Raw genomic sequence first — 13,776 nt, forward strand, 5'->3', positions numbered from 1 at the left:
TTATTCAATTTCATTCTCATGATCCAAATTCATTTAATTTTCAATACCATTCATTTCATAAAACAAAATATCACTTCATTCATAAAATTACATCACAAATGTCCATACATAAATCATTACACAAAAAAAGTTGACTTTTATACCTAAGTTGACTTTTGGTCAACTGTTGACTTTTTGGTCAACCAGTTGAGCAAAGTCAACTAACCAAGTCCATCCCATTCTAAACCCTAATCTCTTGTTCCACTTCTCCATTTTCATCTTCAAGGTTCCATGTCCTTTAAATTTGATTGTCTTCACTAGTTTTTTCAACCATAAGGTACCTTTTTCAAGCCATGTCAAACTATACTATCCTACAAAAGGCAAACCAACCATAATGACCACATTTAAAACAACCCTAACATTTCAATTCAAGGCCAACCATTCTAAGAATACCATTTACAAAAAATAAACCATAGCAATTCGTCTCATGCAAACAGCAGGCTGCAACGACATCCAAAACATTACAAGGAAGCCATTATCACACAACATATTGCAACCCTGTCATGAAACCATTCAAGTAGACCTAACAATTATTCAGTTAGCAGCAAATACTCTCATTCGTTCACAAACATAATTGCATGCATACCAGAATCCCACAACATTGCATCACACATCAAGATGATAGCAAAACAGTTAACAATACAATGCAGACAACAATCATGTAAGGCATCATGACAAGATAACAAGCAGTTGCAGCAATGCAATTCCTGAAGTCTAAAGCAGATGCAAATAAATTGAAACAATTTAACAACAATAATACATTGACAACAATTTAACCGATTTACCATCACAGTCCATTACAAACCTTTGATTCCTAACAAATTAACATTATAAAAATAACCATCACAATCCAATGCAAACTAACCAACCACTAATTAAATCTCAACCAATTAACAACTCACCAACTAAATATTTGCCTAACAAACTAACACCACTAATCAGTTACAACTCTTCTTAGGTTTGGCCTTTAGGTTGAGGTTCAATTGAAACTGGTCATGTATTTAGCACGAGCTTGATGTCACGAGTTTTTTGGTGGTTTTAGTTTCCGTTGCAACCTCCAGCGCGATGGATGATGGTGGTGAGAGGCCTGGAGCTTTTGAATTGTTTTAGTGGTTGCACATGTTTTTGCGTTCATTTCCATTTGAATTTGAATTCTGATGCATTGCCTTAGTCCCTTCATTGTTTCACTTTGGGCTTACAACTCCCATGTGCCATGTATTTTCATTTTTGCATCCTGCATGGTTTGTACACCTCCCACTGACTCCAGCAAATGTTAATGGGCCTTTCCACATGAGTCTGCACCATCGTTGATGTTTACACACTCTATCCAAATTGAAACCCCCCATTGTAAGTAATATGTCCCCCATTCCCATGAACATGTAATAACTTAGGATTTATCTTTCCTTTAATGCTTTCTATTGCATGTTAACTAATAAGATAAAATCAAACTGATAAAAATATCTTTTCTGAAAAATAAAAACACACTTGATCCAACTTCAAGTGTTTTCCCAAAAAAATCTCATTTGATGAGTAATGTGAGTACTTGATCCAACGACAAGTATCTCATCATCATCATTCTATTCTATTCACACTTCTACTTCTTTTCTAATCCCTTTCTTCTCACGCACCTTTCATAGTCAAATGAAAAAACACTTGATCCAACATCAAATGTCTTTTCAAAACAATTTTCTCAATAAACTGGAAGGTAAAGCTGGGGTATACGTACTTGTGCACAACATTCTCAAGTACTTGGTTGTCGGCCATACCTAGCTTGTGGCCTGGTTCTTAACCTCCATTCAAAACACTTAACAATAAAATGAGTTCTATACAATTCTCTAAGAGAGAAAAAGAGTGGTTAGGATGCCACTGTCCTCTCAACTCCCGAGTATTCTAATTATTGGTCGTACTTAGCCAATGGTTAGATACTTGTCTCCCTCTCAGTACCAATGATTAAACTCACCAAACAAATTTCACATGCAAAAACTCTTTGGATGAAAAAGAGGGGTTTGGATGCAACTGTCCTCTTAACTCTCATGTACTCAGTTTGTCGGTTGTATCTAGCTTGTGGTCTGATACTTATCTCAAAGTATGAAATTGACCATAACTCATCAAATCCAATTTTTTTCCTTAAGGTCATCCAAAACCTTTTCTCAAAGGACATGTTACTTCTGTTCTACCGTGGTATGAATAACTCTTAATCCTCTCATGCGCGAGCATACAAGTAATGTTTAACTGCTAGAATGTGATCCAAGCGCATCCATTCTACCGCAAACAAACAAACATTTAAGTCTCACATGCGCGAGCATACAAGTAAGGTTAACTGCTAGAATGCAAATGTTAATATTGTCTATTAAAAAAAATAACACATACTCTACTTTATACTCAAAACTACGGAGCTCTGACTTCCTTAGTGTATGATGAGGATATGTAGGCAAAAGGGATCGAATCCTTGGTGAGCACACTAATTTAAAACTTATTTTTTCTCTATTAACCTATAGCAAGTAACCTTTAGATAACAACATCCATACGTACGAAGAACAAGCATGGTGGTTTTCATCGCGTACAACATATGTGAGGGGTGTCAATACCTTCCCGTTGCATAATCGACTCCCGAATCCGCACTTGGTTGCGAAGACCATTATTTTGGGATTTTATCGATATTTTCCATTTCCTTTGGAATAAATAAAATTCGGTGGCGAATCTCTATTTTCGCGGTGCGACAACCATAGGAAGTATGTTAGCTCAAGAGGATGAAAATGGTGTCGAAAGAGCCATTTATTACCTCGGTTGAATCTTGATAGACACAAAGATTAGGTATAACACAATTGAAAAATTATGTTTATGCATATACTTCTCATGTAAGAAACTTAAGAATTATATAAAACGTGTGAAAGATTACGTTTACTCTCATTTCTATGTTATTAAACATATACTTTCAAAGCCTATATTCCATAGTCGAATAGGAAAGTGGGCCTTGTCGCTTACTGAATATTCATTAACTTAGTGTCCTTTGAAAGCAATAAAAGGACAAATTGTCACAGGCTTCATTTCCAACCACTCAGTGGTCGAATCAATAGAAGGATGTGTATGAACTAGGACTTAGAAGTTATACTTCAACAGTTCTAGACTTAAAGATGGAACCATAGTAGGAGTGTTTATAATCTTTCCAGAGGATGTGTCGACCAAATTCAAGGTTAGGATCGAAGGTTCATATTCTAACAAGGATGTCGAATATGAAGCCTTAATAACAGACCTTCAGATCTTGTTGGATTTGGGAGCAAGAGTCGTCGAGATAAAAGGAGATTCTAAGTTGGTGGTCATAAAGTTGAAAAAAGAGTATAAATATATCAAAGAAAATTTGATAATGTACTTCATTAACTCCAACTCTTTACTGAAACATTTTGACCATGTTTCGACCGACCATATCCCTCGATTAGAAAATCAAGAGGCCAATGACTTATCTCAAATTTCCTCAAGATATAAAATCTCCAAGGAGTGATTGGAAGATCTAGTCGAGGTAAGGGAAAAGTTAGTCTTGGTAGATAAATCTCAAGAGACATTATCAATGTCAAAACTTGAGAGGGCAGATAGAAATGAGACATCATCAAACTTAGAAAGGTATGAGTTTGTTGGAGATTGTTTGAACTATGAAGTTTTGGCCATTGACTTAATATCAGATAATAATTAGAAAAAACCCATCATTGATTATTTAGGGAATCCAAATAGAGCAACTCATCAAAAAGTCAAGTACATGGCCCTAAGTTATGCGATTATGGGCAACGAGTTATTAAGAAAACTCTTGAGGGAATTCTCCTTAAGTTCCTCGACGAAAGAAAAACGTATTTGGAAATCTATGAGGTACATAGAGGATCATGTGGCTCTCATCAAGCAGGCCACAAGATGAAATAATGACTATTTTGACTAGGAGTTTACTGGCTAACTATGTTAAAGGACTGGATAGATTTCACCAAGGGTTGCCAGGAATGCCAGAAGCATTCAGGTATCTAACATGTGCCTGCCAGTGAGTTTCACTCGATAGTTAAGACATGTGCTTTTAGAGGACGGGCCTTAGATATAATTGACAAAATTAAGCATTCCTCGTCAAAAGGGCATAAATACATTTTTGTGGGAATAGACTATTTCACCAAGTGGATAGAAGTCATACTGTTGTCTAATGTTGACCAAGAAGAAGTGATCAGTTTCATTCAAAATCATATTATATATAGGTTTGGAATACCTAAGACTATTACTACAGACCAAGCCTCAGTATTTACAGGGAGAAATGGTAAATTTTGCCTCAAAAGTAGGGTTCGAATTATTAACCTCGACACCTTATTATGCCCAAGTTAATGGTCAAGTCAAAGCAAAGAACAAGATCGTGATTGGTTTGATAAAAAAGCATGTAGGTCAAAGGCCAAAATATTGGCATAAGACGTTAAACCAAGTGTTATGGGCGTGTCGAAACTCTCCCAAAGAATCGACTAACTCCACGCCATTCTGACTTGTTTATGGGCATCATGTCATACTCTCTTTGGATATCTATTTAGAATCATTCAGGATTCAAAGACAAGCAGAGATCCCAACGGGGTACTATTGGGATATGATGTGTGACGAGTTAAGTGATTTGGACGAAGAAAGGTTAGTTTCTTTAGATGTCTTAATGAGACAGAAAGAGAGAGTGGCTAAGGCATACAATAAGAAAGTTAAGTCCAAAACTTTCATCTTGGGAGACTTAGTTTGGAAATTCATATTGCCCATGGATAAAAAAGATAGAAATTTGGGCAAATGGTCCCTAAATTGGGAAGGTCCCTTTAAAGTTCTGCAAGCATACATAAACAACGCTTACGAAGTCGAAGAGCTGACCCCTAAAGGTCAAATCATGTGGATAAATGGCAAGTATTTAAAACAATATAGACCTATTTTGCATGAGATACATATCGATACAAAGTAAAAATAATTTCAGAATTAAGAAGGCTAAAAACTAGTAGCCTTAAAATTGTCGAAATACCACGAAGGGCATATTTGAAAGTTACAAGATCCAAAATTTTACTACAGGTGACAAATGACTTTAACAAAAAACATAACAACAAAATTACATCTATAGAAGGGGAAAGAAGTTTTAAATCTCTCATATTAAAGCTTTTCTGCAGTCAGTCAACGATCAGCTTAGGAAATCATTGAAGCAAAACCAGCAATCTCAGTGTCAATAGTGGTGACAGTTTCCAAGTGTTGGATCCCAACCTGGGTTTCTTCATCTATCTGCAGTTGACTGACCCACCAGATGGCTTTATTTTTTCCTTCAGCCTCTTGAACCTTTTTTTGCGAGGCTTTAACTTATTTTTTCCAGCCAAGGATTTTTTGATCCAGAGCAGTGGCAACTTCATTTTCCTGGCAAAGTTTTTCTTCCAATTACTCAGTGCGTTGGTCAGATCCGTTGGCTAGGTTCCATGCCTTTGACCTCTCAATTGCTTTAGGTTCCATCTTTTCTTTAGCATCATGTTTCCTCTATAAATCAGCACTAATATGGTCGAAGAAAGGCCTAAAGGTCACCAAGGAATCAACAACTTCAGTGGGGGCATCAGGAACGTCGAGTTTCTTCAGTAGCGTTTTGATGTTATAAACATAGATAAAATCTTTCACCAATGCTTCAAAGATATTAACTCCTCTAAGTTGGGCCTTCAGTTGTTTTATAAACATAGATAAAATCTTTCACCAATTCTTCCTGAGATAGAATATTGCTAGGAAAAGAGGTTGGTTTTGATGTCAACATTTTTTGAGTTTCTTTTTCGACATTTAGGATAGTCTCCACACCAGGTTGTTTAACATCGGTTAAAGTTTCAGCAGTCTTTAGTTGTTGGTGAGCATTCTGAGTTGGTTGAGGGTTGTCAGTAGGAGTGGTTTGTTTAGGCTTTTCGTGCTCAAAGGTCTCCCCTGGAGAAGTTTCATCCATATCTATTTGGTTCCCTTCGTCTTCATCAGATGTCGAGGAAGCTGATTCAGAGGGTTGAGCTTTCTCAGTCGAGTGGTGGGATGTATTGTCATCAATTTCTTTAGGCTTGTTGACCTCTTCAACAATATTTGTAGCAAGAGTAGGTTGATTTATGGGCGAGCTAGTTGCTTGAGGCGTTATTTGAGTGAAGGCTGACATATGTTTAGTCGATGCCTTATCCTGTAAAATTTAAATTCTTAGCACTTAGAAAAAATATATGGAAAAGGACAAGGAAGATGAGGCTCACTTTTAGGGTTCTGCATTTGGGCTTGAGTTTTCACTCTCAGTAGAAACCAATTTCCTTGTTATGCCGGTTGTTATTCGGTTTTCCCTTAGGGAGCTTTCTTCTCCTTCTTAACTTTGGGAATGGGATCCACTTTCGGGCTAGCTGGGATTTTTCTAGCGCTTGTGCAAGGGTTTCTTGGTTTCTTCTTTTATGGAGGAAACTCGGGAGACGAGTCTTCAACATGAATTGGCTCAGGAATTATTTCAGCATTTTCACCCTCGACGGTCGCATCATCAGCCTGCATAAAGTAAAAAGAATTCAAATGGTGAAAATTATCTAAGTTCAATGTGTTGAGTAATTTAAAAGCTTAGCATTATAACATGGAATTTACTTGAGAAGGTTTGGAGGAAGTTCCTTCGATGTTGGGTTGCCTAAGAGCTACTTTAGCACTAGAAACATCCCTAGTCCTCTTTTTGTGCTCGACAACTGTGAGTAAACAAAATTGATTGTGAGTACAAACAAAGAATATTTCAGGATTAAAAAAGATGAGGAAGATATCTTTCGCTTTCCTCACCTTCATGTATGGGAGTTTCGACCCTTGCATGCTTTATGTCGACATGAAGGTGGCCTTTGAAACTACATATGTCATGCTTAGTCAAAGTCACTCGATGATCAGGTTTCAGACATTCGTTCTTATGTACCTTAAAAAATTCTCCACAAACGAACCACTGTGAAAACGGAGGGGTGAAAGCCAGAGCCATTTCGCTAGTGGGAAATAGGGCAAATTTAGGAGGATGAAATCTTAAAGCAAACTCATACTTGTCCTTTACGTAATCAGGAATGCGTAAGTTGGGAAGCTTCACATACATTTTTTCTTTTAGAGTAACAACTTCTTCACGGATCATTCGACTAAGGTCGGCAGGGTCATACCAAGTTTGAAAGTATTTCTTGAAAGCCTGAATCTCTTTGATATGTCAAGCTCTATCATTTTTGAACTTTTGTTGTAGAGAAGAAAAAGCATCAGTTAGATGTTGGTTTAATATTGCAGCAGTCATGAATTCTTTGGCATGATACGCATTCCACCAAGTGTCGAATTCTGGAGTACAATAGAAGAATGGTTGGAAAGCAAATGGGTTCAGCTTTGGAAAATCACTAACATGTTGAGTTATCCGTCGAAGGTAGTCGTCTTTAGAATAGTCATTGTGAAAAGGTGAAATTCACTTTTTCGAATAAAAAAGGATATGGGCATGGTTTGACTGATATCGAACTGGCGCAACACCAAGTTGGGTAGGTAGCAGAGAATCTTCACATTTTCCTTGGAAGTGCCAAGTCGAGTGGAAATAAGTTTGGGAGTCAAGAAATCTTCCCATATTTTCTTTAATTTGGTTTCATGCTTGTCAGTGGCTGGGAAATCACGGATGAACCATTCAGGTCGATGATTTCTCTTAAAAAAGAGATCCATTATTGCGTTGAAATGGTAGTGTTTGACGAACATTAAGAAATAGGACGAGAAGGCCTATCGATTTTATTTGTTCTTGTCAGTCGAAGTCAATAGGTTCAACTGAATTCCTTCTATGTGATGATCCCTAATGACTTCGTCGGATTCATTAGGTTGTTTAACATCTAGAGAAATCTCAAATGTGGCATTTAGCCAGAGTTGGAGCAGCCAAAAAGGTCCAGATAGCAGTAAGTCGTCTTTAGGTTGGATATTCCTTAAGGCTTCAGCAGTTAACCCTAGGGATTCGTAGAGGGATCCTATAATCAATTGGCTAAGCAAAACATCTTTTCCTTCATACAGTTGGTTGGCTAAATTTAAATATCTATACACCACCTTTAAAGACCTACAATAGAAAATACACTTTGAGAGCCACAATGCAAGGAATGCAATTTGCTCCTCATATGAAATTTCAGCGTCAGAAACATGGTAGTCTTTGATATAATTCCCAAAGCTTGCATGATTGTTGTTGAAGTTGATGGTGTCTTTGTCGCTCTCATTCGGGTCAAAAGTTTCACCAGTTGGCCGAAGGCCAGTGATGGCTGCCACGTCAAAGAGAATGTGTGTCACCATTCCACAAGGAAGTTGAAAGGTCTTAGTTGTGCTTTCCTAGAAGCAGAGGGATGCGACCAACATGTTTTGGCAATAGGCCGGGCCAGTTCTCGGCAACTGGATAAGGTCGAAAAATACCTTTTTCCTTCTAGAATTCACTTTTTTTTGCATCAATCTTGTTTAATCAGAGGATGTAATCCTCATGTTTCTTAGTAGAAGGAGCTAAACAGAAGACACGTAACAAAGCGGTCATGTACTCTAAGTTCAAAGGTCTTTTGACACTAAGTACGGGTTTGTCCCTATGGTAAGATGGGAAAAAAATCCCTAATGTTGGTAAGATACACAGAAGGATCATACATTGGACCCATGAGTGCATGGGTTTTCTCAAAGATAAAGTGAGGAATTATTACCTGGGATTTGTAAATGTGCAGTTTCTCCTCATAGTTGGGTGGCTCCAGAATATATTCTTGGTTCCCAATCACAGTATCACATGGGAGCATGTTTGCCAATGGGAGAAAGTCCTTGGTAGCTTTGGTTTTCTTGTATTTGGATGCCATTTTTGTGAGCTTAGAAGTTCTGAGAGTTATGGAATAATAAGTTTTTAGATTGGAAGTTTTCAAGAAAATAAAGGAAAAGAGGAGAAAGGCAAAGAAACAAATATTTATAGTGAAGAAGAAAACCGTGTTTCAGTCTTTATGCTTAATAAATGGTGCGAAGAGGGTTGGCACGTGTCACCTTCTTACAGGCGAGATCAAAACAGTCTAATTCACTTAGCCATGGCACCCTACAAAGGCGGAGCCATGATGAGAAAAGTTATGGGATAGTGGGAGACGCACGTCAAGGTGAAGTTTGATGGAAAGGTTATGATGATTGTGACGTCATCCCACTAGCCGAATAATGTCAAAGAAGGTAAAAAATTCCCATATCTCCTAATCAGTCGAAAGAGGCCTTTTGGTGGGAAATTTATTAGCTGGTATCTTCGATAAGGGAAAAAACCTTAACACAAGTAAAAGTTACAGACATATGGACTTTTGATGATGTGTACACGGATTGGAGTCTCAAGTAAAGGAAAATGGGACTTAGTGTTTTTTAGAAATGTTTTTGGAGACATTTTGACAACATTGTTTTCGACAACATCGAATGCATCGATAAGGCGGCTATTTGGGCACGCAGATGTTTTGTTTAAATACAAGTAACCACTTCTTAAATTTATCCTGAAGATACATGGAGGGAATGCAGGGGTAAAATGCATGTAGAGTTCTTACGTGGCAAAAGCTGAAGAAGTAGACGTTAGGAAGCAGTTATTCCATACTAGTATAAATAGGGATTTCATTTGTAAAATTTGGGATATTCATTTTATTACAAAATATCACTTACACTCGAAGTACCAGCATTAAAGAATAGAGTTTTTCACTGAGATAATGTATGAACCTTGAAACACCATGTTTACTTTAATGCAAAGTCTTCCAATTCAATTTATGATTCTTACTTAGTTACTTTCATCCTTACGTTAATCGCACTGTATTTTTACTCTTATTTGATTACAACATTCATGTTTTACCATTATCAAAATTAAATCTCTATAACCTTCTTCATAACTATTTCGAGTCGAAACCATTATTTTTCAATGAAAAGCTATAAACCAAAATCTTTAGCACTATGTCCTAATTCCCTAGTTGATCTTGCAAGTAAATTTTAAAAAGAGACTAGCGGTTGTGTACCAATTTTCAGTGTAAACAGACACGCTGACAGTTAGTGAGGGGAAAACACCTCGATATTCATTTTAAATTAGAGTCAAGGAAATCACGTCGTAACCACCAACGATTACTTTAATTGCGACTTGATTTTCCCAATGCTGAAGTGTCTATTTATTAGACAGCTTGCAGCACCCCACACACCTCAGACTCTCATTTTTTCCTCTCTCTATTCAGTCTTCCTCCCCCCAGTTTCTTCTTCCACTACACAAGATTCAATTATTTTCACAACTTTCTCATCATTTTTGCACTCGCATGTAAATCTTGTTATGATTTTGTTTACTAATTAAGCTTCCTTGTTAAGCTTTATTAATTTAACTTTTATCTTTTTTATCAAGACTTTAAATCATAGACTCTAGATTTATTGGAAAGTTCATCAAGATCAAAACTTCAAATTTGCTTGTTTCTTCATTCAAAGATATGTTAATTTTGATTTTCATATAACAATGTATATGAATTGGGGTGTTTAAATATATTTTCGTTTGTAAATTCGTTTGTTTTTATATATGTATTTGTATTTTTAGTGGGTTGTTAATATATATATTTTAATTATTTTTATATATTAAAACCTAATATGTAGTCATAAAGAATATATATATATATATATATATATATATATATATATATATATATATATATATATATATATATATATATATATATATATATATATATATATATATATATATATATATATATGTATATATATATATATATATATATATATATATATATATATATATATATATATATATATATATATATATATATATAGATAGATAGATAGATAGATAGATAGATAGATAGATAATTTTGATGGTAGTTTCTGATGATTTCTTTTTATGTTTGAAATGAATAATATGAATCATAAAGTTATTTTCATATCACATCATTCATACAGATAATTGGAGATAGGTAGGACTTCAGTCCGGTGATGACCTCAGATTCATTGGTGGAATCGTTGGTTCAGTGAGGAACCAAGGGCGGGTCTCAGATTCATTGGTGGAATCGTTAGTTTAGATGAGAGACTGGAGACCGTGGATCAATTAGTAACAAACCTCTGATATTCAAAAATCGATACCACATGCATTTTGGGTGATGGAGTTGGAGCATTAGCATTGCATTAATATATTATGGATGTTTATAATTAAATTTAATGAATATGAATTGAATTGTTATTTTGTTTTTATCATCCTACTGTTGATTTTTCATCGTTAACAATTGTAAGGTGTATTCTCATCCCTTGTTGTCTTTGTGGCATGTACTCCTTTTTTGGAGTACAGATTAGTAGGTAACCGAGTTGCTATTTTGTATGAGAGGATGACGTGGTGCTATTCTTCTACTATTTCCGTTTTAAGTTTAAATTGTGTTGTTTTGATTCTGTAACACTGGGCGGGGCGAACGATATTTCTATTTCATTTATATTTCTGTTTGTGCATTCTATTTAGAGAGTTGAATATCATGCTTCCAACGTTTGATGTTTTGTTATTGTGCAGAGGATTTACCTTAATTGCCTTTCAGTTTCATTGAAGTAATTGATTTCAGACATATATGAGTTTATACTGCATGTTTAATTGATGATTTCCACTGGATGATACACTAAGTGAATATGAGCAAGCTTTTGTTTGAGTAAGTGTGACACCCTATGTGTTAAGTACTTATTAATTAATTAATTTGTCAAATTATACGCGGGGGGAGTAAGACGTCCTTGTCTTAAATATGAATGTAGACCTATAATTAGTGACCCAGAGAAAGTAGAACGTCGATTGAAGAGAAGGGGTTTCATTAAAAATTATTGGGTTTGGACATATAATGGAGAAGAACTGTCGAGTAATGTACCAGAGACTACTAATACGCATGTATCAAGCAGTCAATCACATATGGAATATGAGTAACAGTTTAATCTGATCGATGACATGGTTGGAAAGGGGGTGAACTTGACCTATGATGAACCTCAAGATTTTTATGGGGAAAAGTTGTCGAATGAGGAAGTGCAAAGATTTTATCAGTTCTTGAAAGAAATGAATACGCCATTTTTTGAGGGGTAGCTAGACTCAGAATTATCAATTTATGTGAGATTATTGGCTGCCAAGTCAAATTGGAATGTTCCCGATCAATGTTTAGAATTCTTTGCAAAAGTGATGTTGGATGTGACTCCTACGAAAGACAACTTGCCTACAAGTTTTTATGATGCAAATAGTTTGGTGTCGAAGTTGGGTTTAGAAGTAAGAAATATTGATTTTTGCATAAATGGTTGCATGTTATTTTATGAAAATGAGTTTGGTACTAATGATGTAGCATTGGATGAATGTAAGCTATGTAATAGTTTGAGATATCACGTTCGCAGTAAAGCCATTAATTGTAAGCAAAAACGTGTAACAATGAAGTACATGTTTTATTTGTCGATAATACCAAGGTTAAAAAAAATATTTGCTTCAATGCACAATGCAAGTCAAATGACATGGCATCATACAAACAAAATAAGTTCATGCACTACGTGACATCCATATGATGGCGAGGCATAGAAGCACTTTGATCGGATACATCCTGATTTTGCTACAGAACCTAGAAATGTCAGACTCAGATTACGTTTTGATGGTTTTACTCCATATGACCAAGCATCGACATTAGCATATTCTTGTTGTCCAATTATTGTAACCCCTTACAATCTCCCTCCTAAGATGTGCATGACAAAACCATACATGTTTTTGACTTACCTTATTCCAGGACCGTCGAGTCCAAGAGCTAGAATCGATGTGTATTTATAACCTTTAATTGATGATTTGAAGAGGTTGTGGATTGGAGAATTGACTTATGATATATCATATAAAAAAAACTTTACTTTGCGATATGCCTTGATATGGACTATTAACAACTTTCCCGCATATGGCATGTTGTCTGGTTGTGATACGTATGGAAAAATGGGATGTCCCCATTGTATGGAAAAATTAGAAAAATGGGATGCCCGCATTGTATGGAATTTACAAAGGCTTTTACGTTGGAATACGTGGGGAAACGTTTGTGGCTTAACTGTTACCATAGATTCCTAACACAAGATCATGTCTATAGAAGAAACAAGAATGATTTCAAAAAAGACGAACGAGTAACATATTTGCCTCCCCCTCCATTGCCACCAGGTGAAATATGGAATCGAGTTTGTGAACTACCAAAATTCATAGATTATGGTGAAACATGCATGGTTTAAGGATATGGGGTCAAACACAATTGAACAAAAAAAGTATATTTTGGAACCTCTCATATTGGAAAGATAATTTGTTGCAACATAATCATGATGTTATGCATATTGAAAATAGTTTTTTTGATAATGTATTTAACACAGTGATGGATGTTCAAGGAAAAACAAGAGATAATGAGAAGGCTAGAAGGGACATGGAAGTTTTGTGTAAACGAAAACACTTGGAGTTTAAGCCTCGACCTAATGGAAAATTATTAAAACCCAAGGCTACTTACAGTCTAACTGCCCAAGAAGCTAAAGTTGTTTGTCGATGGTTAAAAGAATTAAGAATTCCTTATGGTTATGCTTCAAACTTAGCAAAGTGTGTCGACGCCAAAAATGGGAAGTATCATGGAATGAAAAGTCATGATTGTCATGTTTTCATGGAATGATTGCTTCCAAAACATGTGCTTAATCCACTAACTGAAATTAGTCAATTTTTTAGAGAGATCTGTGCGTCAACTTTAAGAGTGGATAACATCTTAA

The sequence above is a fragment of the Lathyrus oleraceus genome, chromosome 7, assembly GCF_024323335.1.
Source record: "Lathyrus oleraceus cultivar Zhongwan6 chromosome 7, CAAS_Psat_ZW6_1.0, whole genome shotgun sequence".
Classification (NCBI taxonomy): Eukaryota; Viridiplantae; Streptophyta; class Magnoliopsida; order Fabales; family Fabaceae; genus Lathyrus; species Lathyrus oleraceus.